Below are 27,521 nucleotides of genomic sequence, written 5' to 3' on the forward strand. Positions count from 1 at the left end.
GAATTCTCCATTGAGCTTGAGCCTGGTACTGCTCCCATCTCCAGACGCACGTACCGCATGGCTCTAAGAGAACTAGCAGAAATGAAGAAGCAGCTGGAAGAGTTAATGGACAATGGTTTCATCCGTCCTAGTTCTTCATCATGGGTTTGCCTGGCTATTTTCGTGAAGAAGAAGGATGGTACCTTGCGGATGTGAGTGGATTACCGCCCCCTTAATGCGGTAACAGTTAAGAACAAGTATCATTTGCCCCGCATAGATACTTTGTTCGACCAATTAGCTGGTGCTAAGGTGTTCTCGAAGATTGATCTTAGATCAGGCTATCATCATATCAAGATCAGGCCACATGATATACCAAAGACAACTTTCTTTACTAGGTATGGGCTGTATGAGTACCTGGTGATGTCTTTTGGTCTTGCTAATGCTCCTTCCTTCTTCATGTACCTAATGAATTCAGTTTTCATGCCGAAGCTGGATAAGCTTGTGGTGGTTTTCATTGATGACATCCCAATCTATTCCGAGCATGCCCGACACCTCCGAATAGTACTGACTCGACTAGGGAGCACAAGTTGTATGCTAAATTCAGCAAGTGCAAGTTTTGGCTAGATCAAGTGCAGTTTTTGGGGCATGTGTTGACACCTGAAGGCGTTTCTGTAGATCCCAGCAAGGTGCAAAATGTATTGGATTGGAAGTCTCCCAACTCTGTACATCAGATTCGTCAGTTCCTTGGTCTAGCTGGATACTATCGGCGTTTCATTCCGGATTTCTCTAAGATAGCCCAGTCTATGACCAAGCTGCTCCAGAAATAAGCTAAGTTTGATTGGAGCCTAGCTTGTGAAGAAGCTTTTCAATCTCTGAAGATCTTTCTGACCACTGCTCCTGTGTTTGCTCAACTAGATATTGATAGGCCCTTTGATGTATATTGTGACGCCTCGAAGACAGGGTTGGGGTGTGTGCTTATGCAAGATGAGCGTGTGATAGCTTATGCTTCGCGCCAACTGAAGAAGCACGAGGTGAATTACCCCACTCATGACTTAGAGCTGGCTACTGTGGTCCACTCTTTTAATATTTGGAGACATTATCTGTTGGGCAACAAAGTGCATATCTTTACAGGTCACTATTAGTATCGTTTTCTGCTAAAGAAAACCAGCAAACCATAAAGCCTATCATATTCCTTAGAGTCGGAAAATTATGCCCACTAGTCGGATAAGTCTTGCGAGTACATTGTGTACCTAGGGTTTATTTACCCCTGTTGCAGGTGATGCTTGAGGAGTACCCTTTGTGTGGAGGATTCTTCTGGTGGGCACAAACAGATCCTCGTCCTTATCGCTAGTTGTTATTTTTAAAATTCCACTATTTATTATTCCGCACTCTAGTATTTGGTATTGTAATAATGTACTTTTTAAGAAAACTCTGATGTATGAAATGAACTGGTATTGTAACTTGTTCTCATTATTGGATCCCTGGGAAAAATGTGGATCTTTCGGGCTCTCCCTCGGGGTGTGCCCGACGGATACCGCTCGCTGTAGCCTGCTTGCGGGGTGCTTAGTGTCTGGTGGAAGACGAACGCCTCTGTAAGTATGCTATTTCGGACGATTCTGCCACAATTGCCCAGGGTTGTTTGAGTCTCTGTCTCGTCTATCAAGAATGGCCTATTTTTTTATTCTTTATTTTTAGATGCAAAGTAAATATAATGGCGTGGTTGTCAAAATTCCAATTCGGCTTAATAATCTTGGCAAAAAGGCATGATTAGTCATTGACGTCAACATTTCTATGACTTGCACGTTTAAAGTCTTGTGATTTGGTTGCACACGATTTTGATAACCTTACATTAGGCGCAATGGGTGTGAACCGTGTCTCTTGATATCGCAGACGCGGCCAATGAAGTTGCAGTGTCGGAGGGCCGAGTTCAGTTTCCTCGTTTCCGAATGTGTCACTGCCTGAGAGTTTCACCGGTTCAAAATTTTCATGTCCGTTTATGGTTGCAGGACACAAAAATAGAAGTGGATTCTAAAAAAAACGATAAAAGTACTGAACCAACTTCCTTTTAGGTGGGACCAGCGTGTAAGTGACGTATCCACCCCTATCTTCCTCCCTTTGCTGCTCGAGACTTTTCCCTGTGTGCCATTATAAAATATCGTAATTCTCTGTGTGCCTCTGGAAAAATTCAGAGGTCTTCAGCGCCACTACTCCAACTTTTTCGTGTCATCCATGCCACTTCCGTCAGTTTGGGCTCTAACGCCGTCAAACTGCAGGTGTGAAAAGACGAAAATACCCTTAAGTCTAAATATGTTATTAATTTTTTTAGCATCTTAACGACTTCAAATGAAAAAACTCAAAACTAGAAAGTTGTAGATCTCGTCGAGATCTATAATTTTCATATAAAATATATTTTCATTTAATTCCGTAAAAAAATATGATTTGATATGATTAATATATTTTAGAAAAATCATCATTTTTTTGCGGAATTAAATAAAAATAAATTTTATATAAAAATTATAGATCTCGACGAGATCTACAACTTTCTAGTTTTGAGTTTTTTCATTTGAAGTCGTTAAGATGCTCAAAAAATTAATAACATATTTAGACTTAAGGGTATTTTCGTCTTTTCACACCTGCAGTTTGACGGCGTTAGAGCCCAAACTGACGGAAGTGGCATGGATGACACGAAAAAGTTGGAGTAGTGACGCTGAAGACCGCTGAATTTTTCTAGAAATACACAGAGAATTATGATCTTTTATACATAGAAAATTACGATCTTTTATAATGGCACACAGCAAAAGTCTCTTGCTGCTCTGGGTGGCTCCGCTCCCATGGCCGCCGCCGCCTCTCTCCACCCCATCCACCTCCCTCTTTCCCACTCCCACTCCCACCCATCCCAACCCCGGCCCCGGGCCTCCTCCGTAGGTGCAGCACCAAGCCCACCCCAGCTCCATACCAAAAAGGCACTCTCCTCTCTCTCCTGCCAGCCGCAGGGTCATGGAGGAACCTATGGAGCATTGCAGCCGCGTCGCCTGGGGTGGTGTGGGACTACGGCCACTGCCGCCTCGTCGACTCCATTGGCGCGCTCGACCCGGCGGCCGGCGCTCCGGAGGCTCTCCGATGAACAGGTGGCGTGCGGCACTTCCTCATCAGCGATTCAACGGGTGGTTTGTCGATACAGCGTTTGCTAATGGTTCTCCGTGTTCGGCTTGGCTGATGTGGACTAAATGCTGGTTCGTGTGTACTTGAAGGCGGAGTTCCTCTCTCTCGCCATGTTCAACCCAGAGGTGTTTGCCGTGGTGCTTATGCGCTAGGCGTCGAGGACGCTTTGGAGTTGGGATGCGGCATTTGGTCATTTCGGCCTCTCCCAGGTCTGTAATCCCAAGTGGCAAGAGCCTTTAATTTTCGTTTCGCTGGAAATTAGCGATGCTGTATCTTTGGATCCTCTGAATGTGGTATATGGTGTGTATCTTTGGTTTCAGCGATTCAGCGGGTGGTTTATCGATATGGCTTTTGCTAATGGTTCTACGTGCTCGGTTTGGCTGATGTGGACTAAATGTGCGTTCATGTGTACTTGAACGTGGTGTTCCTCTCTCTCTCTCTCCGTGTCCAACCCAGAGGTGTTTGCCGTAGTGCTTATGCGTGAGGCGTCGATGGTGAATGGGAGTTGGGGTGTGGCATATTTGGTCCTTTTGTCCTCTCCGAGGTCTGTAATCCCAAGTGCCAGAGCCTTTAATTTTCGCTGGAAATTAACATGCTGTATCTTTGGTTTCTCTGAATGTGGTATGTGGTGTGTATCTTTGGTTTCTCTGAACCTGGTATATTGGTGTCACAGAGACAGGGCAGTTGGTCGTCTCGTATCCTGCAAGTCCTTCAGTTTGATCTGATAAATGAAGGAAAACGTCCTTTCTGCCTAACGTGCCTAGCACATGTTCAATAAGGTACTCATTTTATACAGCTTTCTGGGCAGTGGTGACATGTTATTATAATAGTTCCATAAAGAGTTAAATGCACCTTAAGGTCTATTAACTTTTAGTGGTATGTCATCTAGGTCTATCAACTTTCAAACTGTATTTTTGGGTTATTAATTTTTGGTGGTGTGTCATCCAGGTCCATCAACTTTCAAACTGTATTTTTGGGTCCATCAACTTTTGGTGGTATGTCATCCAGGTCCATCAACTTTCAAATTGCATTTTTAGGTCCCTAAACTTTTTAACTGGTTCACCGTAGGTTCATACCATTTCGTTTAGCGAATAAATCTGACATGGCACGCCAAATAAGCAGCCACCGTGGAGTAGTTATTGAGTCCATAGCTCCTCAAGATGTTCATGGAGACTTGTCTAGCAATAATTTAAATGTAGCAGCTGGTAATTCGTTAATATCCTCTTGTCTTAAATTTAAGACTATTATTTTTAAGAATATATATATTGTGGACATGGAGAAATTTACAGCTGCTGGACTGTCATCAAAGATATTTTATAGAGGTGCCTTATTATTGCGTGGAAAGGAGGAGAAAATGAAGCCAACAAAATACATCAGTACTAATTCTAAAGAGGTGTAGATCATCAATGGAATTTTCCCAAAGTGATTAGCATCCTTGTCGTAGTATTTTATTATTTTCATGCATTAGATTCCTATCTAGTTGTGATATGTAAGGAAAATGGACCCTTGGCCCATTTACTTTAGATTTTGGTGTTTGATGACCAACACAACCAAATTGGACTTATGAACTTGCAAGTGATTGTTTTGTAGTTCAATAGGATGAAAGACGTGACTTGGACGAAGGCGACGTGATGATCCGATGATCAACACCATAAGCAAGTCCCTAGGAGCACAAGAGAAGACCCAAGATATCAAGCAAAAGTCCAAGTATGAAGATAGGAACCAAGCCGTACGTAAGATCGCGAAGAAACGAGCTCACAGAGGTGACCGGACGCTGGACCGGACGCTAGAGGAAAGTGACCGGACGCTCCGATCAAGAGGCTCGGCAACAGGCGTGACCGGACGCTGGCGGCAGATCGACCGGACTCAGGACAACAGAGTCTGGTCGAGTACAGAGGGGTTCCAGAGCGGCGAAAATGTGACCGGACGCGTCCGGTGGGATGTGACCGGACGCTGGCAGCGTCCGATCAGTTAATCACGGCTCCAACGGTCGGGACGACCAGACGCGTCCGGCCAGGACGTGATCAGCGTCCGGTCAGTAGCAGAAAAGCGAGATTTCATCCTCAACGGCTACTTTCTTAGTGTGGCTTATAAATACAACCCCCAACCGGCCATTTGAGGTGTGTGAAGCTGAGGAAACATACCAAGGGTGTTGATACACAATTTTAGTGATCTCCACATGCATAGTGTTTAGTGTTTTATTAGGTGATTAGCGTAGGTGCTTTGCGAAGTGTCTAGGTTGATTAGACCACCGCTTATGCGCTTGCTCTAGGTTTAGGCCTAGTGTTTAGTGAGGTTTGCATATCTCTTACCACTCGGTGCTTGCGCGCACCATTGTTGTACATCGGAGCGGCTTGTAGTCTTGCGAGATCACACCAACCACGATTGTGGTGTGGCCGCCACCGTGTACCGGAGGAAACAAGGCCCGCGATATTTCGACCGGAAGCTTGATAGTGAAGACGGCTGGGAGCATCCGGGAGAGGCTTGCCGGAAGGCATGTCGGAGACCCACCTGAGCGTGGGGAAGGCCCGAGGCTATCCACGAAGTTACCCGACCGGGAGCTGGCCCTTGCGAGGGATTCCTTGCGAGGGGCTCCAACGAGGACTAGGGTGAAGCTTGCGTGCTTCTCGATACCTCGGTAAAAATACCGGAGTCATCGACGAGAGTTTGCATATCTCTACCTTGCTCTTTAACTTCCGCATTTATATTGATTGTATTACTCCTTTTGCGGTAGAGATAGCAATACACTAGCAAAATCATAGTTGCACATTTAGATAGTTTATCTTTTTCATAGGTTTTGCTAAGGTTAAAAAAAGAGTTCATAGTTTAGAGTTAGAATTTTAAGTTGCCTAATTCACCCCCCTCCCCTCTTAGGCATCACGGTCCCCTATAATTAGTATCAGAGCCGGTTGGCTCAATTTGGACCTTTGGCTTAACCGCCGTTGAGCCGACGCTATTTAGAGTGGTTGGGATTGATACCTCTAGGTCTCCGCACTTGGACGGCACTAACTTCCCTTATTATAAAGCTAAATGACTTGCTATCTTGATGCGGTTGATTTGGGAGTTTGGAGAGTCACTCGTGATGGGATAAAACTCATTAAGAATCTCGATAAACCCACAAAGAGTGAAGAAAAGGAAATACATTTCAATGGTAGAGCTAAGAATTGCTTGTTTGAATCTTTTAGCATGGACGTGTTTAACCAAGTGTTCACTTTAAATACGGCACATGAAATTTGGTTAAAACTTCAAGAGCTCCATGACGGCACATCTAATGTCCATGAGCAAAAACATTGTCTAGTTAAACAAAATTATGATTCCTTTACAATGAATGATGATGAGCTTGTTCATGGTATGTATTCTCATTTGAATCTAATTATCAATGAGCTCCATTCCATAGGATTAACAAAGCTAGATGATGCGGACATCGTGAGGAAGATCATCTCTGTGCTATCACAAAATAAATATGCAAACATCATCACCATCCTTCAAAACATGGAAAACTTGAGCACCATGACCTCCGCCATAGTCATTGGCAAGATAGTGGCATGTGAAATGTCACACAAGATGGGTCAAGAAGAAGCCTCTTCATTAAGCAAAGGCAAAGCTCTCGCATGTAGCGAGAAAAAGAAGACGAAGTGCAAGCAAGTTGAGACAAGCTCAAGCTCAAGCTCCTCGAGTGAAGATGAAGAAGAAGATGAGGACGATGATGATGATGATGAAGAAGATTCAAGTAAAGATAATCAATCTTTCTCCTCCACCTCCGACCTTGATGAAGAATCAATTAAACTAATCAACAAGGTGGATAAGATAATCCAAAGGCTAAATATAAGGGTGTGTCCATCCAAATCCAATATCTTATTTTCACCAATCAAAGAAATGAGCAAAGAAAGAGAGGATGTTATGGATGCGGCGAGTGGGGCACTTTGTGGAAGTTTGTCCAAACAAGCCCACACCCAAGACAAAGAAGAAGGCATGCAAGAACCAAGCCCTCACATCAATAAGGTCATGTGATGTTTCTTCAAGTGAAGAAAAACACCATCACAAGAGGCGAGGGCGTAAGCACTCATCATCAAGCTCTTCGCGTATGTGCCTTATGGCACGAGGTAACGTAAGCTCATCCTCTAGTGAGAGTGATAGTAATGATGAAATGTCTTCTTATGAAGAAATTGTGCATCAAAATCTTAATTATAGTAAAGTTTGCACTAGTCAACAAAAGAAGCTTGAAAAGTTAAAAGAAAAGTTAGATAGTTCACAAGAAACATACAAAACTTTGCTTGAACAATATGAGAACTTTGCTAATCTCAATGTTGAACTATCTACTAAAATTGAGCAACTTAAGGCTAGTGCAACAACAAATGCATGCACAACCAATGATGAGCAACTTGTAAAGAAAAATAAAAAAATTAAAAGAAAAGTTAGCTAGCTAACAAGATGCTTATAAAAGTTTGCTTGCTAAAATAGAAACCATGTGTAAATATTGTGATGAGCTAACTAATAAAGTTGCTAATCTTGAAGCCGTTAGTACAACCCCCACTAAGGCATCTAAAAATAAAAGTTCTATCTTTAACATGTCTAAAAAGGATACCGCTACTTCTTGTAATGATTTATGTTTAGACTCACTTTTGTGCAACCAAGTTTGTGTTGAGAAAGTTGTTGTAGATACATGCACACAAGAGGTTGCAAACGAGAATGAGCAACTCAAGCAAGAAGTAGCTCGCCTCACCAAGGACTTGACTCAAGTGAAAGGCAAGACGAAGCAAGCCCAACTTCATCAAGATAACACCGTCAAGAAAGTGAAGAAGCTTGATGAAGGACAAACTGTGGTTTGCTACGTGTGCCACAAGGAAGGTCACAAGTCCTATGAGTGTAAGGTGAAGAATCGGGGAGGAGCAAAGAAGAAAGAGAAGAAGCAAACAAGCAAGCTCTCCAACACCTACACCAACAAGATGGACAAGAAGGCCTCCACACCATACTTGTTAAAGAAGAAGAAAAATGACAAGGTAGTGGCCATCAAGGTGAATAAGCAAGCCAACAATGGGGTCAAACGCTTTTGGGTGCCAAAGGAAATCTCCAACATGAAAAGCACCAAGAAGGTTTGGATCCCGAAAGGGAAGTGAGAAGTCTGATGGACTTTGGGAAATTTGGAGACTTGACAAAGTATGGGTGCATTTCATGGGGTGCATCATGATGGACAAAATCATTGTCAAGTGGGTTAGTAAATACTATGGACCCAAATTTCCCTTCCCATGTTAGGTAACTAGATATTATTACTTTCAATTGGTACTTCCTTCAAGTGGTATTTCTTACAAATTGACATCTTAAAGCATCTAGTTATTTTTCATGCCTATGTTTGTATTTGCATGCTTATATCTTTTGTCATGCATACACTAGGTATATCTTATGGTAGGCTTGCTCGGTTTCATTCTTAACCCTTGGAGCAAACATACATGGTTTAAAATTGTTTAGGATGCTTCGAGACTAACATCTTTTCAAGCTTATCATGTGTGTAGTAGTCTCATTGCAAGGAAAATGGAGTCCCTGGAGTCAAGCATCACACGTCAAACATCCACCATCTATTGCAAGTGGTAGAAATCAAATTGGATTCCACATGTGGTATTTCTAAACCAATATCATTATGTTGATTTCATTTTTGATATCTATATGCTTTCTTCATGCATTTTATAGATTAAATTTCCTTGAGCAATAATTTGCCAATTATGTATATGCTTTGCCTTCTACCATATGTATGCATATATTTAGGGGGAGCTTAATCTATATAATGTGAGAGTCAAATTTTATGACCTATTCCACTCTACACACAATGGATTACAAAGTTTGATCCTCCCTTGTGCTACTAATGTCTTCCTTTTTGGTGTTTGATTCCAAAGGGGGAGAATTTAGATGACCAAAAGCAAGCATTAATTTGTAGGGCCATAAGCTAGATAATTTACAAGTGGTAATGGTCTACAAGTGGTAATGGTCCGAGAAAGGTATGATAGTGGATTATGGATTAGTCTATGTAATGAGGAGAATTTATAGGAAGCGAGGCTTAAATCCATAATGCCACATGGAGACATTTGCAAGGGCAAGATAAGTGTTTATGTAGTATCTTTTAGTCTTATAAGTAATATCTTTTAGCATCATATAACATTGCCCCTTGCATTGCATCTTAGCAAGTAGATAGTTTTTGGAGGCCAAATTTTTATTATTTGCTTGCTTTGGTCGTGTTGTCATCAATCACCAAAAAGGGGTAGATTGTAAGGAAAATGGACCATTGGCCCATTTACTTTGCATTTTGGTGTTTGATGACCAATATAACCAAATTGGAGTTATGAACTTGCAAGTGATTGTTTTGTAGTTCAATAGGAGGCAAGACGTGACTTGGACGAAGGCGACGTGATTATCCGATGATCAATACCATAAGCAAGACCCTATGAGCACAAGAGAAGACCCAAGATATCAAGCAAAGTCCAAGCACAAAGATAAGAACCAAGCCGTACGCAAGATCGCGAAGAAACGAGCTCACAGAGGTGATCAGATGCTAGACCGGACGCTAGAGGAAAGTGACCGGACGCTCCAATCAAGAGGCTCGGCAACAGGCGTGACCGGATGCTGGACCGGACGCTGGCGGCAGATCGACCGGACGTAGGACAGCAGAGTCCGGTCGAGTACAGAGAGGTTCCAGAGCGGCGAAAATGCGACCGGACGCGTCTGGTGGCGTGTGACCGGACGCTGGCAGCGTCCGATCAGTTAATCGCAGCTCCAACGATCGGGATGACCAGACGCGTCCGGTCAGGACGTGATCAGCGTCTGGTCAGTAGCAGGAAAGCGAGATTTCGTCCCCAACGGCTACTTTCTCATTGGGGCTTATAAATACAACCCCCAACCGGTCATTTGAGGTGTGTGGAGCTGATAGAACATACCAAGGGTGTTGATATATCATTTTAGTGATCTCCACATGCATAGTGTTTAGTGTTTTATTAGGTAATTAGCGTAGGTGCTTTGCGAAGTGCTTAGGTTGATTAGACCACCGCTTATGCGCTTGCTCTAGGTTTAGGCCTAGTGTTTAGTGAGGTTTACATACCTCTTACCACTCGGTGCTTGCGCGCACTATTGTTGTACATCGGAGGAGCTTGTAGTCTTGCGAGATCACACCAACCATGATTTTGGTGTGGCCGCCACCGTATACCGGAGGGAACATGGCCCGTGGCGTTTCGATCGGAAGCTTGATAGTGAAGACGGCGGGTAGCATCCGGAAGAGGCTTGCCGGAAGGCACGTCGGAGACCCACTTGCGCGTGGGGAAGACCCGAGGCTATCCATGGAGTTACCCGACCGGGAGCTTGGCCCTTGCGAGGGGCTCCAACGAGGACTAGAAGGAAGCTTGCGTGCTTCTCGATACCTCGGTAAAAATACCGGAGTCGTCGACGGGAGTTTGCATATCTCTACCTTGCTCTTTAACTTTCGCATTTACGTTGATTGTATTACTCCTTTTGTGGTAGAGATAGCAATACACTAGCAAAATCATAGTTGCACATTTAGATAGTTTATCTTTTGCATAGGTTTTGGTATGGTTAGAAAAAGATGCCATAGTTTAGAGTTAGAATTTTAAGTTGCCTAATTCACCCCCCCTCTTAGGCGTCACGGTCCCCTACATGATACACAATCTTTTATCTAGCATCTAGCTTTTAGTGTATGCGTGCACCTGTGTACGTGAATCAAATTGGTGGCCGCATTTGGACGTGCCATGCATGTTATAGCCGAATCAGGGACTCAGGGTCAATCGGTCCTAGTTGGGCTGGTGGAGTCTGAGTTTTGTTTGGGTCAGGTGGCCTGCGTGCCTATACCTATGGCCTTCGGCCTTGTACCGGGTAGATTAGACTGGATTTTATTGTGGAGTTTATTCTCCGTCGAGCCGCCGCTCGGGAAACCCTAGATGGTGATCCCATCAGGTTCTTCGTATTGATGATTATCTCCGGATGGTGATCTCGTCCTTTACTCCATGATGGCTGCTTTTTTGACGTGACATGTCAAATCTACTCACTAAACGAAGGGGTATGGACCGACGGTGATCCAGTTAAAAAGTTTAGGGACCTAAAAATGCAATTTAAAAGTTGATGGACCTGGATGACACATCACCAAAAGTTAATGGACAAAAAAATGCAGTTTGAAAGTTGATGGACCTGGATGACACATCACCAAAAGTTAATAGACCCAAAAATACAGTTTGAAAGTTGACGGACCTAAATAACACACCACCAAAAGTTAATGGACCTACTGTGCATTTAACTCTTCCATAAATGTATGGTCTGTTTCATTTTCTTCAGGTTGTTGATGCCTTGCTTGCTCTGCTTTGGTGTCACAGTTCAGTGGTGCCTTGTGGCCCTGTGCTGAGTGCTTTGGGGAGATCTAATGATGATCTGCTGGGTTCCTGCGGGAACGTTGCACAATTTGGTGGACTGCTCTACACTTACACTGTACTCTACAAGTCTAAATGCTAATGACCAAGTCAGTCTAACGCTGTGTGACAGACACCCCTCACTTAGTGGATGATGCGTTAGGTGATGGCCCACCACTGATTGGTGCTTTTAACCAGACAGCATCTGATTACTGACTGATTAACGATTATGTAGCTTTCTCCTCTACAAGCGCAGAGACTTTTTTTTTCCTCGTCTCCTTCCACGAAACCGCATGGCTTGCCCCTTTCCATCTCTGACGATGCAACTCCTCCTACTCCCCAATGCAAACCGTGACTAAAACAAAGCCTGATCTTCAACTTCAATGCGTGCTTGTTCTATAGCTTCTCGTATTCAGGTAACACTGTCAAGTTTCATCAGTGCAAGGTTTGAATTTGTTTGTTTTCTTTTTCAAAAAAAAAAAAAGGTCCAGATTGTGGAGCTGAAAGGTAATTCGAGTTAATTTTTTGAAATTTGGGGTTTAGGTTGTTGAGGTCCACATGTAACTCTGAGGTCTTCAAGCGTACAAAACCACCATGGCAGAGGCTGTTGTGGGAGTGCTGATTGGCAAGCTAGGTGCAGCCTTGGCCAAAGAAGCAGCAGCCTACAGTACATCCCTGCTTTGTAAGAAAGCTTCTCTCAAGGGTCTCTTTGGCGAGATCTGCAAAGCCGAGGTGGAGCTGGAGTGCATGAAAACCTACCTGCGTGAGTATGAGAAGTTCAAGGATTCTGACGAGATCACCGGTATCTGTTAGATAATCTACTGCTTCCTTGTGTGAACACACAGTAAGGAAAGACGGCGTCGAAAAAGCTCCCTGCTGTGGTACTGTAGCCACTGTAGAGGCGGGCGTCGAACGGCTCACCTGCCACACTGTAGCCGCAACAGGAGCATGCGCCAGAGTCAGCCCTGTTGTATTATCTAGTCACTGTTACAGCAGGGCAGCTATACTAGGACAACATGGGTAGAGTTATATATATAATTTGTCACTGCAATTCAACAAAGAGAGTTCAGATTTGCCATCTACTATATAGGGCTCCGGCCAACGCTAGTGTCTCTGCTGTGTGTGTATGCTCTATTCTCTCTCACTTCTTCTACCTCTAGCCATAGTGTGTGGTCGGACAACCTCTGTCATGCTCGGCCGTGCTCGACAAGACTGGTGAGTGGTTAACTCACCTGAGCCTGTGATCATGTGGGCTAACAAGTGGTATCAGAACTGTACAAACACCGTCGACGGACTAACCGCTAACGATGATGCACGGTTCGGAGATGGACGACAGCAGTGGCACTGCTGTGACTGCCCAGCCACGATAGAAGGTCGTTGTTCACACGGTGCGGGAGGTCAGCGGCACCAGTTGGCCGACGCTGACTCGCACCAACTATGGAGAGTGGTCGGTGACCATGAAGGTCAAGCTCAGAGCCTGACGGCTCTGGAATGCTGCTGACAAGGGCACCGACAACGAAGAAGATGTCATGTTAGCGTTGGAGGCTATCCTCGCTGCTGTACCGATGGAGTATAGGGAACCGTTGGGAGCGAAGAGCTCTGCTAAGGAGGCATGGGAGGCTATTACGGCGATGCGCGTCGGTTCCGACCGCGCAAAGAAGGCGACGGCCCAGCTTCTGAAGCAGGAGTATGCCAACCTCAAGTTCAAGGATGATGAATCGGTGGAGGACTTCTTCCTCCGTCTGCAGACGCTCATCAGCAAGTTGAAGAGCCGCGGTGTCACCATCGACGAAGAGGAGGCGGTCTCCAAGTACCTCCACTCCGTGCCGGCAAAGTACATCCAGATCGCTCTCTCCATAGAGACGATGCTGGACTTATCCACCCTCACCATTGAGGATGTGACAGGTCATCTGCGGGCGGTGGACGAGCGCCTGGAGCAGGCGACAGCAACGAAGGACAGTGGTAAACTACTGCTGACAGAGGAGGAGTGGGCTGCTCGGAGGAACTCTGGGGTAGCCTCCTCTATTCGCGGTGACGATGGCAAGCGCCGCGGCAATGCTTCTTCGGAGAGGAAGAAGCAGATCGACCCCAATGCCTGCCGACGCTGTGGGAAGACGGGCCATTGGGCACGGGAGTGCCCGAATCGCAAGCAGGAGAAGAAGGCTGAAGCTCATCTAGACCAAGCTGGTGATGAGGATGAGGCCACTATCTTGATGGTGACGTTCTGTGCACTGCACAACGTCGAGACCAAGGAGAAGAGAGAGGTGACGACGGTGGAAGGACCTAGGAAGGTACTAAAGGCTGTCAACCTCGACGAACCGCGCGCCCAAGTACACCTCGGACGTGTGGGCGACGAGCAGGAGCAGCGGTGGTATCTGGACTCTAGTGCCAGCAACCACATGACGGGCTCCAAGGCAACCTTCTCCGAGCTCGACGACGATGTTACCGGTACGGTGAAGTTTAATGACGGCTCAAGGGTGGCTATCGAAGGTCACGGCACCATCATCTTCAGGTGCCAGAACGGGGAGCACCGCACGCTAACGAATGTATATTATATCCCGTAGCTACGTTCAAGCATCATCAGCATTGGCCAGCTAGATGAGCGCGGTACCGAGGTACTGATCAAGGACGGAGTTCTCAGGATCAGGGACCGGGAACAATGACTTCTTGCCAAGGTGAAGAGGTCCCTAAACCAGTTGTACCTGCTCGACCTGAAGGTGGAGCAGCCGGTGTGCCTGGCGGCAAGGCACACCGAGGAACCGTGGCTGTGGCATGCCCGGTTCGGACATCTCAGCATTGACACGCTTGGTCGGCTGGGCAAGATGGTCCGAGGGCTACCCCACATCGAGCACGGAGGCGAGCTGTGTGACAGTTGCCTGCCCGGGAAGTAGAGGAGGATGCCGTTCCCAAAAGCGGCCAAGTATTGCGCGGTGGACGCTCTCGAGCTCATCCACGGTGACCTCTGTGGGTCGATCACGCCAGCCACAAACGGTGGTCGGCGGTACTTCCTCCTGCTCGTGGATGATTGCAGTCGCTATATGTGGCTGCAACTCCTGACGAGGAAGGACGAAGCAAAGACGGCGATTAAGAAGTTCAAGATGCGCGCGGAGGCCGAGAGCGGCAAGAGGCTCCGCGTGCTGAGGACTGATCGCGGCGGCGAATTCACTTTGGTGGAGTTTGCTGCGTACTGCGCGGATCAGGGTGTGGTACGACACCACACCGCACCATACTCGCCACAATAGAATGGCGTGGTGGAGCGACGGAACCAAATGGTGGTCGGCATGGCTCGATCCATGATGAAGTCCAAAGGCATGCCAGCAAGGTTCTGGGGTGAGGCGGTGACCACGGTGGTGTTCATCCTCAACCGCGCTCCCACCAAGGCCCTAAAGGGCAAGACGTCGTTCGAGGCTTGGCATGGGTGCAAGCCGAGCGTGTCCTTCCTCCGAACATTCGGCTACATCGGCCACGTCATGAAGACGAAGCCGATCTTCACCAAGCTGGAGGACAGGAGCACACCGATGGTGTTCCTGGGTTACGCGGAGGGTACCAAGGCATACCGGCTCTACGACCCACGCGGAGACAAGGTGCTTGTCTCGCGCGACGTCGTATTCGACGAGAAGGTGGCCTGGGACTAGAACAGTCCTAGCACGGGGGAAGCTGGCGGCTTCACCGGCACCTTCATTATCGAGCACTTGGTCATCCACGGTGGTAGAGACGCTGGGGAAGAGGTGCCGAGCACTCCGGGAGGGGTGCCGAGCACTCCAGCAACAGAGCCGAGCACTCCTGGAGCAGTGCCAAGCACTTCGGGAGGGATGCCGAGCACTCCGGGAGGAGTGCCGAGCACTCCTAGAGGGATACCGAACACGCCAAAAGTGGTGCCGAGAGGATCTACAGTGGTGGCGACCACTCTAGGACGGGTGCCGAGCACTCCCGTAGTAGAGCCAAGAGGTCTTGCATTGGTGCCGACCACTTCAAGACTGAGGCTCAGCACTCCTACAGTGGGGCTAAGCACTGCAGGGGTTATGACAAGCTATCCAGTAGTAGTGCCGAGCACTACATCTGGTGTGTCAAGCACTCTAGGTGCTATGCCGAGCACTCAGGCGGAACAAGGAACTCCATCGATGCCGATCGAGTTCGCCTCACCTCCGAGTGACATCACTGAGTTCGTGGATGCCTTCCACGAAGGTGAGGAGGTGCGGTTCCATAGGTTGGACAACATCGTCGGCGGCATAGGGCCCTCAGGCCTGGCGGGTAGGCTGCTCAATGACCCAGAGCTGCTCCTCGTCAGTGCTGAGGAACCACCCACGTTCGCGCTGGCCGAGCGCGATGGAAATTGGTGACGGGCGATGCTGGAGGAGATGAAGGCGATCGTGGAAAAACGAGACTTGGGAGCTCGTCGATCCACCTCCAGGATGTCGTTCGATCAGCCTGAAGTGGGTGTACAAAGTCAAGCGGGACGAGCAAGGGGCCATTGTTAAGCACAAGGCGCACCTTGTCGCCCGAGGCTTTGTCCAGCATGAGGGCATCGACTTTGAGGAAGTCTTTGCGTCGGTGGCGCGCATGGATTATGTCTGTTTGCTACTAGCTTTGGCAGCAGCAAAGGACTGGCACGTCCATCACTTGGACGTTAAATCGGCCTTCCTCAATGACGAGTTGGCGGAGACGGTCTTCGTTAGACAACCTACGGGTTTCGCCATCAAGGGAGAGGAGCACAGGGTGCTCCGACTGCGCAATGCGCTCTACGGGCTATGGCATGCCCCACGAGCATGGAACACCAAGCTTGACGCCACGCTGGGCGAGCTTGGGTTCATGAGGTGCACAACTGAGCACACGCTCTACACGCGGCGACGGGGGAAGGAGGAGCTCATCGTCGACGTGTATGTGGATGACTTGATCGTCACCGGCGCGTGTGCGGAGGACATCGATAGCTTCAAGCATGAGATGATGGCTCATTTTCGAATGAGCGATCGCGGCGTGCTCTCCTACTACCTCAACATCAAGGTGAGGTAGGGGAAGGAGGCGCTCACGCTCGGTCAGAGCGCGTATGCCTCGAAGCTGTTGGAGTGGAGCGGCATGGCTGAGTGCAAGCCATGCGTGACTCCGATGGAAGAGCGGCTGAAGCTGACAAAGGCCAGTACCGCGACGAAGGTGGATGCGACACTATCGAAGCATCGTCGGCGGTCTGCGCTATCTAGTCCACATAAGGCCGGACATTGCGTTTGCCGTGGGCTACGTTAGTCGCTTCATGGAGGATCCTAGAGAGGATCATTGGGCTGTAGTGAAGCGGCTACTACGCTACATCAAAGGGACAGTGGATCTGGGGATCGCCTTCCCCAAGACCGGTGAAAGTAGGCTGCAGCTCACTGTGTTCAGCAACGCAGACATGGCGGGGGACATCAACAGACGGTGGAGCACCTCTGGTGTGCTCGTCTTCCTCGGGTCGGCTCCAATTTCATGGCTGTCGCTGAAACAGAAGATGGTGGCGCTATCTATGTGCGAGCTAGAGTACGTAGCGGCGGCCACAGCGGCGTGCCAAGTTGTGTGGCTGCGCCGGCTGCTGGGCGAGCTGACCGGTGCGGAAGCTCACTCACCAGCACTGATGGTGGACAACCAGCCCGCCATCGCCCTGGTGAAGAATCCGATTCTCCATGACCGGAGCAAGCACATCGACGTGAAGTTCCACTTCCTCAGGGACTGTGTCGATGGAGGGCAGATCGTCATCGAGTTCGTCGAAACTGATCAGCAACTCGCGGACGTCCTCACCAGGCCGCTCAGACTTCTTCGACTCACAGAGCTGAAGGAGATGATCGGCATGGAGGGGGAACAAGGATAGCAGTAGGATTAGGGGAAGAATTGTTAGATATTCTACTGCTTCCATGTGTGAACACACAACAAGGAAAGACGGCGCCGAAAAGGCTCCCTGCTGTGGTACTGTAGCCGCTGTAGAGGTAGGCACCGAACGGCTCACCTGCCGCACTATAGTCACAGTAGGAGCAGGCGCCAGAGTCAGCTCTGCTATGTTATCTAGTCACTGTTGCAGCAGGGCAGCTGTACTAGGACTAGATGGGTAAAGTTGTATATATAATTTGCCACTGCAACTCAACAAAGAGAGTTCAGATTTGCCATCTACTATACAGGGCTCCGGCCAACGTTGGTGTCTCTGCTGTGTGTGTATGCTCTGTTCTCCCTCACTTCTTCTATCTCTAGCCATAGTGTGTGGTTGGGCAACCTCTGTCGAGGTCGGCCGTGCTCGGCAAGACTGGTGAGTGGTAGACTCACCTGAGCCGGTGATCCTATGGGCTAACAGTATCTTCATCAAGAAGATACGGGAACTATCTTTCCAGATTCAGGATGTTGTCGATGAGTTCATGTACAAGCTTGAGGACAACAAGCATGGAGGATTTGCAGCCAAAATGAAGAAGAGGATCGAGCATCTCAAGGTTTGGCTCCGTCTAGCTCACAAGCTCCGTGATATCAATGCCGAGCTCGAAGAAGTTGCAAAAAGGAGGGCACGTTATGTCATCCCAGGAATGCTGTGACACACTAGGAGCGGTGGCCATCATGCGAAATCCAACACTCAAAATTTGTGTATTTCAAGGGATGGCGATCTAGTGGGTATTGAAGATGCTGCAGACAAGCTCATGGGGTGGCTAGGCAGTGATTTGGAAGAATGGAACAGTAGAATCACTACAGTTTGGGGGATGGGTGGAGTGGGTAAAACTACTTTGGTTGATCATGTCTATAGCATTGTGAAAGCCGAGTTTGACACTACTGCATGGGTAACTGTGTCCAAGAGTTACCAAATTGAGGATTTGCTAAAAAGAATTGCAAGGGCGTTCAGCATCTCAATCGATTGTAGCAATATGGAAATAAGAATTGTAGTTGAGGCCATCCGTAACCATCTTAAAGGTAAAAGGTACATCTTAGTGCTCGATGATGTTTGGGAACAGGATGTGTGGATTAATATCATGAATCTTTTTCCTACTAACAAGCCGATTTGTTCTCACATCAAGATTATCCGAAGTTGCATCATTGGCAACTAATGATTGTGCAGTTATGCTAAAACCACTACAAGAAAAGCATTCTTATATGTTATTTTTCAAGCTAGCTTTTTAGAACAACGAGGACAAGAGCTGCCCTTTGGAGTTATGGGATTTGGCCACAAAGTTCTTAGAAAAGTGTGAAGGTTTGCCTATTGCTATCGCGTGCATAGGCCGGCTACTGTGTTTCAAACCCCCAACTTGTTAGAAATTTAGGCATTTTCATTATCAGTTTAATCCAGAAATATAACATCCAACAGGTTTGTGACGGCATGTATATGCATGTGTATATTTCTTATGAACTCTACAGCATGCATAGATGACATACAAAACGATACAGTAAGAGTACATATTACAGTAATCAGAAAGATTAGACTGTACCCAGCGGAGGGTCTCATGCCGAGGGCATCGGAGGCTCCATTCGCACTAGTCGACATAGTGCGTTGCTCGAAGTCGCGGACCACAGTCGATGCAGGAAGATGTTCGCAGTGCAGTCCCACGAACGGATCACCAGGAAGAAGACGCCTTGACTTTCCGTAGGCAATCACCGGGAAGAAGACGAACGAGTAGTCGCGGATCGCTCCCCAAAAACCTAATCGCTGCTCACCCCGTGCAGGGTTCTCAGGCGGACGAGGGTTCCGGAGGCAACTGCTCTCCCGCTACACCGTGCGCGCGGAGGAACAGGACGAGGAAACCAGAACGATGCTGATCTGTGGTTCTCTCGGGAGTGGTTGCGTTAGGAGATATTCTGAACGGAGGGGAGGACTTGAGATATAAGGTTGTTGCAGGGAAGGGGAAGAGGCAGCGGAGGATCCCAGGAGACGGGAAGCAGAAGGGACGGTAACTGACGCAGTCAATTCACCTCCACCATTAAGGAGTGAGTGATAATGTGGATTTAAGTGGCAAAAGACTGGCCACGCCCGCCCGCTCGCTCGCTCGCTCGCCGCCCGCCCGCCAGCCTCGCCACGGCTCGGCCCACACCCACGCCCACGGCCTCGGCCCGGCCCAGCCGGCGGCGCGCGCGCGCGTGTGGCACGCCTTTGTCCTTTTCCCAGCTTCTCAATTTAGATGAATAATTTCCAACCATATAAGCTGAGTCAACGTTCAGTCAGAATCCCGTATGGTATTAAACCATACAACCATTAATGTTACGTACCATAGAGTTTTATTTGATTTATTAAATATTATATGGGCCAAGCCCACATTATATCCAATAATCCCCACCAAACTCTAGGGTTTGTAACAAAGTAGTCTCAGAACCACATTTCTTTTATATACCAGTGTTTCAATGGAGACTGTTAAGTTGAACATCCATCTAGAACAGTAGTTTCACTCAGTCACAACTGAACAATGGACTAGGCCTTGAATTGACAGTTTTGTATGAGGTGAATGTCACTAAAGTCCTTAGCTGATGCTTGGCTACAAAAGGCATCCCCTCTGGTTGAAGCATATAAGTCATACTCCAGTGCCTTTCATGAGTATTTAGAGATCACCCAAATCTCATAGACTGTGACCAGCAGCCTGACTCATATAGGTGTGTTCCTCAAAAGATGTTCTGTAGGACAACATCTTTGCTTTTAGCAAGCCACTTGGAACACATTAAGGTAAAACCAACCTGCCTTACAATTAGGAAAGATGTGCATCAGAGATGAGCCTTACTAAGGATCTTTCCTCACAATTTACTACCAGTTTGTTTCACCATTCTACTTCACGGGATCTCCGATCACATAGAACAGGTTACCACTATAGTAAATTTCAAGTGAGTCTCAAACCCATCTCTCTCGATGCACTTTCTATCACATTTCATGACAGACCCTTAGTGAATTGATCTGCCAGATTATTAGACGTGTGAACATAGTCCAACGCTATTACTCTGGAGTTTCTCAATTTTCTGACAGATTTTAGTCGTCTCTTAACATGCCTTGTGGACTTCATGTTATCCTTAGAACTGTTAACCTTCATAATCACAGTCTGGTTATCACAGTTCATAGAAATAGCCGGTATGGGTTTTTCAACAACCGGTAAATCCATAAGGAGATCACGAAGCCACTCAGCCTCAAATCCAGCAGTGTCTAATGCTGTGAGTTCTGCTTCCATTGTAGACTTCGTTAAGATAGTCTGCTTGCAAGACTTCCAGGAAACAGCGCCACCTCCAAGCGAAAACACATATCCACTTGTGGCATAAAGCTCATCAGCATCAGAAATCCAGTTGGCATCACAATAGCCTTCTAGCACTTTTGGATGTCCGGTATAACAAATACCATAGCTCATGGTCCCTTTTAGGTAGCACATTACTCTCTCAGGAGCACGCCAATGATCATCTCCCGGGTTTGACACAAACTGGCTCAGCTTGCACACAGCAAATGAGATGTCAGGCCTTGTTGCACTAGCTAGATACATGAGCGAACCAATGATTTGGGAATATCTCAACTGATCCCTTGCTATTCTTCGATTTTTCCTCAATAGCACACTAGGGTCATAAGGTGTAGGAGCAGATGTACAGTCACTAAACCCAAAGCGACTCAGTACCTTTTCCACATAGTGGGTTTGTAACAGAGTTACCCCACCATCACCTTCTCTTTGAAGCTTGATATTAAGAATAACATCAGCCTCTCCCAAATCTTTTATCTCAAAATTATTAGTTAAAAATCTCTTCACCTCTTCGATCACTTTGACGCTGGATCCAAAGATCAGTATGTCATCAACATATAAGCACAAAATGACTCCTTCACCCCCACCATACCGATAGTATATATATTTGTCAGCTTCATTCACAACAAAGCCAACAGATGTTAAAGTTCTGTCGAACTTCTCATGCCACTGCTTAGGAGCTTGTTTCAGACCATATAACGACTTTAATAATTTACACACCTTGCCTTCTTGACCTTTGGCTACAAACCCATCAGGCCGATCCATATAGATCTCCTCCTCCAACTCTCCATTTAGGAAAGCTGTCTTAACATCCATTTGATGAACGATGAGACCATAAGAGGCTGCCAGGGAAAGCAAAACTCGAATTGTGGTCAATCGGGCAACCGGTGAATAAGTATCAAAGAAATCTTCACCTTCCTTTTGGGTATAACCCTTGGCCACAAGCCTTGCCTTGTACCTCTCAATAGTACCATCAGGCCTAAGCTTTTTCTTGAACACCCATTTGCACCCTATAGGCTTGCACCCATAGGGACGATCAACAATTTCCAAAGTTCCACTAGACATAACAGAATCCATCTCACTCCGTACTGCTTCCTTCCATAAGTCAGCATCAGGAGAGAAATATGCCTCTTCAATGGTCGTTGGTGTGTCATCCACAAGGTACATAATATAGTCATCACCAAAAGACTTTGCAGTCCTCTGTCTCTTACTTTTCCTGGTGACTATAGTGTCATCCTCCTCAGGATTTTGCACATAGGGTTCCTCAATTTGTTCTATCGGAATAAAGTTTTCATGCTCATGGTTAATTATAAATTCATAACTAGTTGTGCTAGGTGTATTTTTCATAGGAAACTCATTCTCAAAAAATGTAGCGTCTCTAGATTCCATGATTGTATCAACAGTCATCTCAGGAACACTAGAGTTTATAATTAAAAATCTATAACCCACGCTGTGAATAGCATAACCAAGAAAGACACCATCAACAGTCTTTGGTCCAAGCTTTCATTTTTTATTTATTGGCGCATTCACCTTTGCCAAACAACCCCAAGTTCGCAGGTAAGAGAGATTTAATCTCTTCTTCTCCCATTCCTCGAATGGTGTAATTTCTTTGTTCTTTGTGGGCACTCTATTCAGGACATGACATGCTGTCAAAATAGCCTCACCCCACCATTCCTTAGATAGTCCCGCAGTCTCCAACATGGCATTAACCAAATCAGTTAGAGTACGGTTCTTTCTCTCTGCAATCCCATTGGACTGTGGTGAGTATGGTGGCGTCCTCTCATGAATAATTTCATGCACCGCGCAGAACTCAGAGAATTCATTTGAGAAATATTCTTCCCCGCGATCAGACCGCAAACGCTTGATTTTCTTCTCAAGTTGATTTTCTACCTCAGCTTTATAGACTTTAAAATAATGCAACACTTCATCTTTAGTTTTCAATAAATATACGTAGCAGAATCTAGTACAATCATCTATAAATGTCATGAAGTATCGTCTACCGCCTTTAGTCAATTCGTTATTCATTTCGCATAAATCAGAATAAACGAGTTCTAATGGTGCCAAGTTCCTCGTCTCAGCAGCCTTGTGAGGCTTGCGCGGTTGCTTCGATTGCACACACACCTGGCACTTAGAATCTTTGACTAAGTTAAATTTTGGGATTAAATTCAGATTTGCAAGCCGCGTGAGATAGCCAAAATTAATGTGACAAAGTCGTGAATGCCAAATATTCGACTCATCCGAAGCATTAACATTGTTCACCACTTTATTACACACATCATCAAGCAAAGATAAGCGGAACAAGCCTCCGCAATCATAACCTTTCCTAACAAATGTTCTATGTCTCAACACAACACATTTATTGGACTCAAGTACAATTTTAAAACCATCGCGACACATCTGAGAAGCGCTAACAAGATTTTTCTTGATGGAGGGGACATGCTGCACGTTCTTTAATAGCACCGTCTTTCCCGAAGTAAACTTCAGAATGACCGTACCAGCACCAAGAACATGCGCATGCGAACCGTTTCCCATCAGCAAGGCTCCAGTCCTCCGGCCTGTTAGGAAGTAAACAAGGAAACATCAGCACACAGATGAATATTAGCACCGCTGTCCATCCACCACTCAGGTGAAAGACAAACTGAAAGAACAAAGGGCAAAGAATTACCATACACAGATGTTCCTCCTCCAGTCTCGCTAGTGACCACGTTTGCTTATTTCTTTTCTTGCTTATATTTGCGGTCTGGGCACGCACTTGCCCAATGCTCATCACTCCCGCAAACAAAATAACCTCCACCTTTCTTGTTGTTTTTCTTCTTAAACTGTGCAGATTGATTAGGCTTTGCATTGTTGTTCTCTTGCATGTTCTTTTTTTTATTACGAGATGCAAATGAGTTTTTCTTCTGCACCATATTGGCAGCGGAAGACTCAACTCCTTTTCCACGGTTGTCTTTTGCTCTCGCCCTCTCCTCAACATCAAGGGAACCAATAAGCTCAGCCACTCTAAACTCTTGTCTCTTGTGTTTTAGAGAAGTAGCAAAATCCCTCCAAGAAGGTGGCAACTTAGCGATTATACCGCCGGCCACAAACTTGCCGGGCAACAAACATGGGAAATGTTCAAGTTCCTTTGCTAGCGTCTGTATCTCATGAGCATGTTCGACCACAGAACGGTTTTCAACCATTTTATAGTCATACAGCTGCTCCATGAGGTACAGCTCGCTGCCCGCATCAGAAACCCCGAACTTTGCCTCAAGAGCATCCCATAACTCTTTGCCTGATGTGCAAGATATGTAGTTTTTCTCATACTTGGGATGAAGTGCACTAATCATGGCGCCTCGAAACAAGTTATCGGCAGCCAAGAACTTTCGCTTCTCCTCAGGAGTGAACTGTTCAAGCTTTCCCTGCGCGGCGTGATACCAGTTCATCGCAGTCAACCACAGTACCACCTTTGCACGCCATATCATGAAATTCTTGCCATCAAAATTATTTGGCTTCAACGCAGCAGCAAAACCACTGACATAAAATTGCCTAACATTAGGTTTTTAGATTGTTAGAAATTTAGGCATTTTTATTATCAGTTTAATCTAGAAATATAACATCAGCAGGTTTGTGACGGCATATATGTGCATGTGTATATTTCTTATGAACTCTACAGCATGCATAGATGACATACAAAACGATACAGTAAGAGTACATATTACAGTAATCAGAAAGATTAGACTGTACCCAGCGGAGGGTCCCATGCCGAGGGCATCGGAGGCTCCATTCGCACTAGTCGACATAGTGCGTTGCTCGAAGTCGTGGACCACAGTCGATGCAGGAAGATGTTCGCAGTGCAGTCCCACGAACGGATCACCAGGAAGAAGACGCTTTGACTTTCCGCAGGCAATCACCGGGAAGAAGACGAACGAGCAGTCGTGGATCGCTCCCCAGAAACTTAATCGCCGCTCACCCCGTGCAGGGTTCTCAGGCGGACGAGGGTTCCGGAGGCACCTGCTCTCCCGCTACACCGTGCGCGCAGAGGAACGGGACGGGGAAACCAGAACGCTGCTGATCTGTGGTTCTCTCGGGAGTGGTTGCGTTAGGAGTCTGTGGTTCTCTCGGGAGTGGTTGCGTTAGGAGATATTCTGAACGGGGGGAGGACTTGAGATATAAGGCTGCTGCAGGGAAGGGGAAGAGGCAGCGGAGGATCCCAGGAGACGGGAAGCAGAAGGAACGGTAACTGACGCAGTCAATTCACCTCCACCATTAAGGAGTGAAACTCCCATGATAATGTGGATTTAAGTGGCAAAAGACTGGCCACGCCCGCCTGCACGCCACGCCACGCCACGCCCACGGCCTCGGCCTGGCCGGCGGCGGCGGCGCGCGCGCGCGCGTGGCACGCCTTTGTCCTTTTCCTAGCTTCTCAATTTAGATGAATAATTTCCAACCATATAAGCTGAGTCAACGTTCAGTCAGAATCCCGTATGGTATTAAACCATACAACCATTAATGTTACGTACCATAGAGTTTTATTTGATTTATTAAATATTATATGGGCCAAGCCCACATTATATCCAACACAACTTACTCTGAATGGGAAAAGGTGTACCAGAAGTTAGAGCTGCAGTCAACTAAAAACACAATCCCTGGTGTTGATAGCATTTTGAAAGTCAGTTTGGAGGACCTTCCATATGAACTGAAGAACTGCTTCTTACATTGTGCACTCTTTCCAGAGGATTATGAACTGAGGAGGAGAAGGTTAATAAAGCACTGGATTACTTCTGGATTCGTCAACGAAAAAGAGAACAATACACAGGAAGAAGTGGCTGAGGGCTACTTGAATGACCTTATAAACCGAAGCCTGCTACAAGTTGTTGTGAAGAATGAGTTTGGAAGAGTGAAGAAGTGCCGAGTGCATGATGTCATCCGCCATCTTGCTCTAAAAAAATCAGAGACAGAATGCTTTGGTGAAGTTTTCGTGGGATCCAGGACATTATCGGTATGCAACTCACGTCGACTATCAATACAAAGTTCCAATATTTCATCATTGAGTCAATCTGGTGCAACACATCTACGGGCAATATATGCTACTTACAGAATGAAGATAGCAAGCCATGGCTACCTCCTGCAACTTTTATTTTGTTTTTGAACATAACTTGCGAATTTCTTGCTCCATTCTGTCAAGTAATTTAAAAGATTATTATCAACAAGAACATTAGAAATAGTCTAAATACTGTTGTTATTGACCACCTACGCGTGGACGACTGTCCTTTGTCAGTCTAGTGGACAAATGGACAAAACTGGTTTTGAATACACAGTTAGCAAAAATAATTGGCCAGCAGCTAGTTGTCTTTGTTTGATAGTGAAACAAAGCTGCCAAGTTAAAACATGTTTCACATTCTGTTTATAGCTTTTATATTTATAGTTGACCCGGACACTAGAGGAAGCTAAAGTATGGGTCAAATTGAATCTATTATCATGTTGAATTTAACAAAAATATATATGTTTTATTGTCAGTAAACATTGCTAGAGTTGTTAGTACTAACCTATATATCATTTTCCCGCAACTTAAAAAGGAAGCTAACTCTGTTTCGAATACTTCTCTTTTGTGCAGAATCAATCGGTGGCATCCAATAATCAGTCTCAAGACCCGGATTTATCGCAGTGGTTCCAAGGGCCTCCGCAGTGATTGCATTTGCATTCACTATAACACAACATACTTTTGCCGACACTTTCTATTGTAGGCAAAGGGCACCTTTGCCGACAGATAACCTCCCGCGAAAAGTTTTGCCGACAGTTTAGAAACAGTCGCGCTAGAAGCCGTCGGCGAAACTTTTGCCGACAGTTAACAGAATCGCCGACACTTTATGTGTAGGCAAATGCTCTACCTACGCCGACAGTTAAACCTTTGCCGACAGTTAATCCTTTACCGACAGTTAAGACCTACGCCGACAGTTAAGACCTTTGCCGACAGTTTATATGTTGGCCAAACCATTTCCAAGGTATTTTACAAACCATACCCTGCAAAAAAAACTATCAACAAAACTGCATAGTAATTTGACAAATCCACTTTTGCTCATATAGAAGGCATCACATTGAACAAATTCACTTGATTTTTGTATAAATAATATATTAGATCTTCCATACATACACCAACTTGATATACATATATTCAGACAAAACCGAGCTTGGATAGAACTGAAAAAGATTTGGCAAGTACATAGAGCCATATAGGTCCAAGATATAGATTAGTCAGTTACATACATGTATAGGCATAGTACAAGTCTTGTATTAATTGGTTATGACTAAAGCTCCATGGTTGCTGCCACTCCAAAATATGGTTGCTGCCACTCCATGGTTGCTGCCACTCCTTGCTGCCACTCCAAAATATGGTTGCTGCCATATATATGGTTGCTGCCACTCTACAGAACATGTAAGAGCTCTTTGATCGAACCTCAAAAGCTTGCCAATCCAAAATACTTGCAACACCACATAGTACCTAACATGAAAAAAATGTGAAATATCAGTGCAATGTGCTCTGTACATTAACTCCTAATATGAAATGCACAGTATGCAAAATTCCAAAATTATGGGACACATTTATATTGCTATGTGTAGATGGCACCTAAGCATCTGCAGCCTCTTGAACCTTCAATTGACACATTTATATTGCTATGTTTTTTACTCCATAAGCTATGTTTTCCTGGCATACTTGCCTCAGATGAGCTACTACTACAAGGGCACTGCCCAGGTACTAGTGATGGGCAAATCTGAACTAAACTATTTATTCATGTGATGCACAAACATGCATACA

General features: G+C 46.1%; 1 pseudogene; it reads left to right on the forward strand.

Moving 5' to 3' along the window:
* Positions 1-11,824: 11,824 nt before the first annotated feature.
* LOC136488420 (disease resistance protein RPM1-like) lies at positions 11,825-25,856 on the forward strand (annotated as a pseudogene).
* Positions 25,857-27,521: the final 1,665 nt, after the last annotated feature.

This window comes from Miscanthus floridulus, chromosome 10 (genome assembly GCF_019320115.1).
Source record: "Miscanthus floridulus cultivar M001 chromosome 10, ASM1932011v1, whole genome shotgun sequence".
NCBI lineage: Eukaryota > Viridiplantae > Streptophyta > Magnoliopsida > Poales > Poaceae > Miscanthus > Miscanthus floridulus.